The 6661-nt window shown below is 51.0% G+C and overlaps 1 non-coding gene across 1 annotated transcript; it reads right to left on the reverse strand.

Annotated features, from left to right (window-relative positions):
- Positions 1–6095: 6095 nt before the first annotated feature.
- Positions 6096–6167, reverse strand: TRNAC-GCA (transfer RNA cysteine (anticodon GCA)). Its single transcript has one exon. It is a non-coding gene; the product is annotated as a tRNA-Cys (tRNA).
- Positions 6168–6661: the final 494 nt, after the last annotated feature.

A 6661-nucleotide genomic window follows, 5' to 3' on the forward strand; every position in this document is an offset into this window, starting at 1 on the left:
ATTTTGCTTCCCCGTGCACATAGTTATCCTTGACTGTGTGTTGAGCATTGTATTCAAAATTTTATTTGTAGAACTAACTCGAGGCTGGGGATAATAATATCTTCCTTCATTTGCTTTTTCCAGGGACCTGAGCAGCTCTAGCAGTCAAAGGACCTCAGCATAATGTCAAGGTTTGAGTTTTCTGGGCCTTTCGGATGTCACAAAGACCAGTCACAAATTCTTGCAGTGGCTGTTTTCTTTCAGTTCACCCCTACTCCTCAGGATTCAAGCCCAAAGCCAGAGATAGTTTTACCAGTGTCCCTATTCAGGGGGGCCCAGAATTCTGATTTTTATCCCCCTAATCCTGGGAGGTTTCCAAAAGTTCCACTTAGCCTCTCAGCTGCCTCTTTTGGACCGAAAAACACACTCAGGGCCAAAACAGCCTGTAGTATGGAGCATTAACTTTCTGTTTCCCATCCTTTTCAAATCTCCACCTAGTATTTTCTGTCTAAGGTTAGTTCTTTGATTCTTTTAATGAGATGTTTTTAACAGTTTTCCAGCTTTTTAATTTGTCTTCATAGGAAAGAGTGTTTCAAATCACCTTATCCATTAAGGAACGTGGAGATTCTTTTGCAGGTTTCTTTTTACCATTTATATCTCTTAACTATTTTATCTGGATTTTTAGATCTTATTATATAAAGTAGGGTCTACTTTTAGGCGTTCTCACTAAGGAAATACTGACTGAGGTTCAAAAAAGAAAAAGTGGTAGGAGAGAAAGGAGGGAGAAGGGAGAATCAAGTGGTCCAAATCTGTGGTAGAGGCAACACCCTGAGAAATTCCCAGGGGGAGGAAAGAGGGTTTACTTTTGACGTGGTTTTCAAATCTTTACAGTCACTTCTGGAAATTAGGAAGGAAGATGCATATACACCCTCTATACTTCTCAAGTGGTAGCAGCAAGAGCAAAGAGATAGCCTTCTTTCTGGAGATTACTGTAAGGTTGAGGAAATGAGAAACTGGTCTCCACACCAGCCATGAAGGACGAGTCCCCAGGGGGAGTGGGGCGGAAACTGGGTTAACTTCAGCAGCCTCTTCAGAGAAATGTGACCTCAGTACCTCTTGTCTGTGTGACAGTCAAGGGAGGATACTTGGAGCTGGTCCTAGTCCGGACCCTAAATTTGTATAACAAGACATAGCACATTAATTTAAATTTCAAATGTGGAAGGAAGGGCCTGAAATCACAGTCTCTGTTTCAGTAATTGAAAATGTGAGCAAAGCAGGGGGCATGTGGATTTGAACCAGGCACCTCTTGATATGCAGTCAAATGCTCTACCCCTAAGCCATACCCCCCACTTATGTTGAGCTTTTCATTAGCACCTTTTCACCCACGGTGCTGCTTTCTCCCTGCCTATTCTTCCTTGCTCTTTCCACATGTCCCAGGAGGTGGCAGGTCTTCTCCACTGTAGTCCGCTCTCCTGTCTTCCCCTCTCCAGCCCTCCTCTTCCTCAGGTCGTGGTAATGGCACCATCCCTTACACCTGGTCATTTGAGTCTATACTACTGGTTCTACTTCAGCCGGCACATAGTTCACAGGAAAAGGCCGTTGGTTCCGGGTCTTTAGTGAACCTCAGACTCAGCGCAGGGAGAGCCTCCTCCACACTCTGAGGCCTCAAGGAGGGTGCTCACTGTTTCACTCATTCATTCATTCACTCAACAAACACTCATGGAACATGTTAGGTGCCAGGCCCTATCATCCATGTTGAGGACACAGAGACAAACAAAACATTGTCCCTGTTCTTCAGAGTCTTAGTCCAAATAGGAGACGATCCCATGAACTAAAGGATTTCCAAAGGGTGGCAGAAGCCCAAGCAGAGAGCTCTGGGAGCAGGGAGTCGGAGCTACCCGGCCTGCGAAGTCAGGAGGGGCTTCTGGAGGTAATGGGCAAGGGGTTTGCTGGAAGAAGCAGCTGGAGGGGTTTTCCAGCCAAGGCAGGAATAAAATCACAGATAAATAAGTGGGTCAGGTGTATCTGGAACTCAGTGAGGCTTGAGACTGATGTCACATATAAAGTGTGCCCATCAACCCAGGAGACACTTTGGAAGTCTGGTGATGAGTAGGACTCACCCACCACGACTGTCATTGGAGGAAGGCTTGTGACGCACGGCACAACTAGCCATAACTTCAATTAATTAAAACCCCAGCTGTCTAAGTGTAGACACGAGGAGGTACACAGGTTTGCCCAGGTAACATCAAGAACACCGCGTATACTAGAACATGGTAATGGAGTGCCCCAGGGCTGTGGGTGACAACTGCCTCTTTCCTATTTGATTTCCTATTTATTTATATTTACTTCTTATCACAGTTAAAAGTGACCTTAGCAAGGGGGCACCCAGATTTGAACCAGGGACCTCTTGATCTGCAGTCAAATGCTCTACCCCTGAGCTACAGCCACAAGCCTGCCTCTGCTGTGAACTGCACCTCTTGATCTGGGCACCTGACTGCCGTTTCTGGCCTCTTACAGCCCAGCTCCGGGAGCAGGCAGCCTGCCCCGCGACAGCCTGCTCTCACTACCATCACTCACTCACTCGCCCACCTCCAAACACCTACTGAACAGCTTCTATGTGCCAGACACATCCTTCCTTCTCCTTCCATTTTCTCTGGCTCCGCCTACCTCTGCCACCCCAGTTCCGTCTGCCCTGCAGTGGGCCATCATTGGCTTTCCCCACCTCACAGGACCGTGGTCCCCGCCTCCCCTCCTGCACTAAGGCGCTGGGGAGCAGAGAGGGCCCTGCACAGGGTGGGGAGCGGGGACGAGGGCCTGGCCAGGACACCACCCCCTGAGACACAGATGACCCCCCCCCTTCTCCCCTCCCCACGCCCTTCCTTCACTCAACCCCCTTCATCCACTCAACCTGCAAATATTGTGGAGAAATAAGTTGAACCAGGTCCGAATTTCATCTCAAGGAGAAAACTGATTTGGGGAGGGGGTGGAACACCATGATGACTTGCTTGTGAGCCCCGGGGAATGGAAGGCGGCGGGCGGCAAGCTCCACAGCCGTAGCCGAGGGTGGGCAGCCCTGCTTGGGCAGCGGGAAGGGCGAGGCAGGCAGGGAGGAGGCTGTCCTCTCACGAGAAAGGCTGGGCGCTGGTGTGGAACGGAGCCGGGGCGCCCCCTCCCGGCCACTGAGGGAGACGCTAAAGCAGGCTTCGACTCCCCCATCAACCCTTCCTCTCCCCACGGAAGCGGTCTCCAGCAACGTCTACGAGGCTCATGGGCTTTGGGAAGTAGCTATTTCGTCCAGAAATACTGAGGGGAGACCTAGTCCACATGGGCTGGCTGGTGGCCAGTTCTCCTGGCACCTGAAGTGACCGCACACTTACTGTGCCCTCCTCTGCTCTTGAGGCCGCTGTGACCTGCCTCCCTTCATTGACCCAAGGGGGTGACATTTTCAGTTTCAGCTACCGCGGGGGAAGAGGGTGGCAACCAGCGCCCCAGCACAGCTGATGGAGCTGGAACTGGTCCCCGACCAGGTAGGTGTCCTGGGGCACAACACCTGCCTATATGGACCCTCTCCCTCACCAGGCGAGCCCAGGTCGGCCCAGCCTGGTGGGCACCTTCCCTGGCAGAGACCCGGCAGGATTTCACCGGCTGGCTCCTGCTTCATATAGGACCCCCGGCCCGCAGTCTCCACCCCCATGACACCGGCTGCCACTCCAGGACCCCCTGGGAAGAGGACTTGTTTGAGCAGCTGTGCTAGGAAACGGGCCTGAGGGGCTGAAGTAGCCAAGGGCATGCGCTCCGGGCTCGCAGGGACAGGCCCTTGGGCAGTGGGGCAGAAAGGAAGACCCCGAGAGAAGACACGCTGAGGACCGTCTGTGGGGGAGACCAACCCACGGAGACACTGGGGACGGGGAAGGCACAGCTCTTCCACGTTGTTTTAGTTAATTGTCGTTACCAAGAAAGAAGCCATAAGTAAGCATAGTCAAATTTTTCAGTTACTCACGGAAAGCAAGAGACTAGGGCTTTTCAGCCGGGTGAGGCGTGTTCTCGCTGAGCAGCGATCACAGGAACTGCTCCAGTGGAGGGAGAGGTAGGAGAGAGGACCAGCCAGAGGCTCCTCTACCCATTTGTTGCACAAAATGTTCAAAGGATGCTGTCAGTGCTGCTTTATGTTGAGGAAAAACTGGCAATTTTTACATCGTCATACCATAAAACAGAAATATTTGGACTTTTACAGCTTCCCTGGTGGCACAGTGGTTCGGAGTCTGCCTGCCAATGCAGGGGACACGGGTTCGGGCCCCGGTCCGGGAAGATCCCACATGCCGCGGAGCAACTGGGCCCGTGTGCCACGTCTACTGAGCCTGCGCGTCTGGAGCCTGTGCTCCGCAACGAGAGAGGCCGTGACAGTGAGAGGCCCGCGCACCGCGATGAAGAGTGGCCCCCGCTCACCGCAACTAGAGAAAGCCCTTACCCAGAAACGAAGACCCAACACAGCCAAAAATAAATAAATAAATTTTTTTTAAAAAAAAGAGCATAGAAGAGGTGAAGTAGCCGTCTCAGAAAGTGAGACAGCAAAGGTATACAAGACTGCCCAGCTACGTTCAATGCTGACTTGAGATTTTGGTCACAGGTGAACTTCGTCAGCACAGTTGTATGATTTTCCCCAGCAGTGTTAGGCTGCTCGGAAGTGGGCATGGAATAAGCGAATACCTGCACTGTGATTTTGCCAGGTGGGTACAATACAGGGAGAGAGGGCCAAACAGGTAAGAGATTTGCAAGACAGTGGTTGATGCGCTGGGTCATGGAATCCAAGCTGTGTGGGCAGGAGGAGAGAACACGAGGGGGAGGTGGGTGATGAAAAGCCAAACAGGAACAGGAAAGAGGACCTGACAAGGTCAGAAGATACAGGTAATGGTCAGATACTGTGCTTGAAATCAAGACCTCAAAGGTGGAAGCATCACTGATGATCACAGGATGTGCATCTCAAATGCCTACTTTCGATACTACAGCGCTGAGCTTAGGGCCACCTACCGCCCACTGGTCTATGTGTCCCTCGAGAACAGGGATCCTGCCTCACTTTTCTTAATGATGCTCAGCCCTGAGCCTGAATCTAGTACATAGTAAGTGTTTAATAGATATTTGTTGAATGAAAGAAAGGGAAATAAATCCTATATGAACGGCTGTGCTAAGTGTCCCTACCTCCTCAAAGAGGGAAATGAGTTCCTCTGAGTTTAGGGCAGAACAAAGGACAGAACTCAGGCCAGGTGGCTGAACCACAAGTAAAAAATTCCAGGTAGCTCCTTACAAGTTAAATGTTCTTCTACAAGCTTTTATTCCTTAGAACCTAGTGCTGACACTAGGACCGTCTCCATGTGCCCACCCTCTCCCTGAGCTGCTTCAATAAGGGCCTCCTTCTCACATCTGCACCTGGGGAAGGTTGGGGCAGGGGGCTGTAGGGAGAAGAGATAGGATGTGTAAGAGCCTGTAGAGGTCAGACACACAGGAGGGGAGAGTGGGGGAGGAGCCCAGGGCTAGTTCATGCCTTCAACAGACATTTCCTGAGCCCCTACCATGTTCCCACCTGTGCCAGGTGCTGGGGACCCCTAGCTGATTAAGACCTCAATCTTGGGACTTCCCTGGCGATATATCTGCCAAAGGACAACGTGGTCATCGTCCTGGTTTCAGGCCGCCAGGGTTAGTCTCTGCACCCAAGGCCAAGGGGCCTCTGTGGCTTGAGCTGCACGTGCAGACCAACAAAGAGAAATGATTGTCTTGTAAATGCCCTTGTGCACAGCAAGGGGGAGGGGAGGAGAAGGCAGCAAGGGCTGAGGGTCCAGGAGAGGGAGCAATGCTCAGCCCAGCTCATCACGCCATCAGGCAACAGTCTAGTGTCTCTCCTCCCTGTCTTGTCCTCCTCCAACCCAAAGAGTGCAGGGCCAGACGAGGTTTTGTTGTTTCAAGTTTCAATCTGATCACTGCCTCTAGCGATATCTGTTGAGTCTGTTTACCCAGCATCCATCTCTCCAGCTCTTTATTAATCCCCCATTTCTCACCTTTTCCCCCAAATACTCTCACCTGAGAGATGAGCTCTAAGGTGGGTCATGTGAGTGAAGAAAACAAGGGGGCACCCGGACTTGAACCAGGGACCTCTTGATCTGCAGTCAAATGCTCTACCCCTGAGCTATACCCCCAGTTACAACTGTCCTGCTAATATCATTTCATGTGCAGAATCATGTTGCGTTAACACCGACAGTCAGTGGCAGAGATTAAATTTCAACTGATAAAAAAAATTTTTAAGCAATTTAGATCAGAGAAGAAACTGACTTCCAGAAATTCAAAAGTTATCAGGACTCTCCCTTTTCTTTGCTTCCTTCTCAAATCAGCTTTAATCTCTCAAACCAATCTCTCCACGCAGCTGATACCCCACCTCCAGCACCTCTAGGCTCACATCTCCACACCGTGGTTGCCAGGGAGAAAAGGGCTTAACTCTGAAAAATCCTAGAGAAGGCCTGGCCTGGCTGGGTTGTAGTGCAACCAGGGGACAGGGTACTTAAGTGGTATAACCATTTCAGGAGTGATGTCACATAAGAATGTATCTGCTCCCACTCAGAATACACGTCTATAGTACAGGGAGGGAGGGTGAGCCCCCAAAAGAAGTCAGGGGCAGCCAAGACATGGCCCCAGG

The sequence above is a fragment of the Aethalodelphis obliquidens genome, unplaced genomic scaffold (assembly GCF_003676395.1).
Source record: "Aethalodelphis obliquidens isolate GAN/ISIS:26980383/991018 unplaced genomic scaffold, ASM367639v1 scaffold5, whole genome shotgun sequence".
Taxonomy (NCBI): domain Eukaryota; kingdom Metazoa; phylum Chordata; class Mammalia; order Artiodactyla; family Delphinidae; genus Aethalodelphis; species Aethalodelphis obliquidens.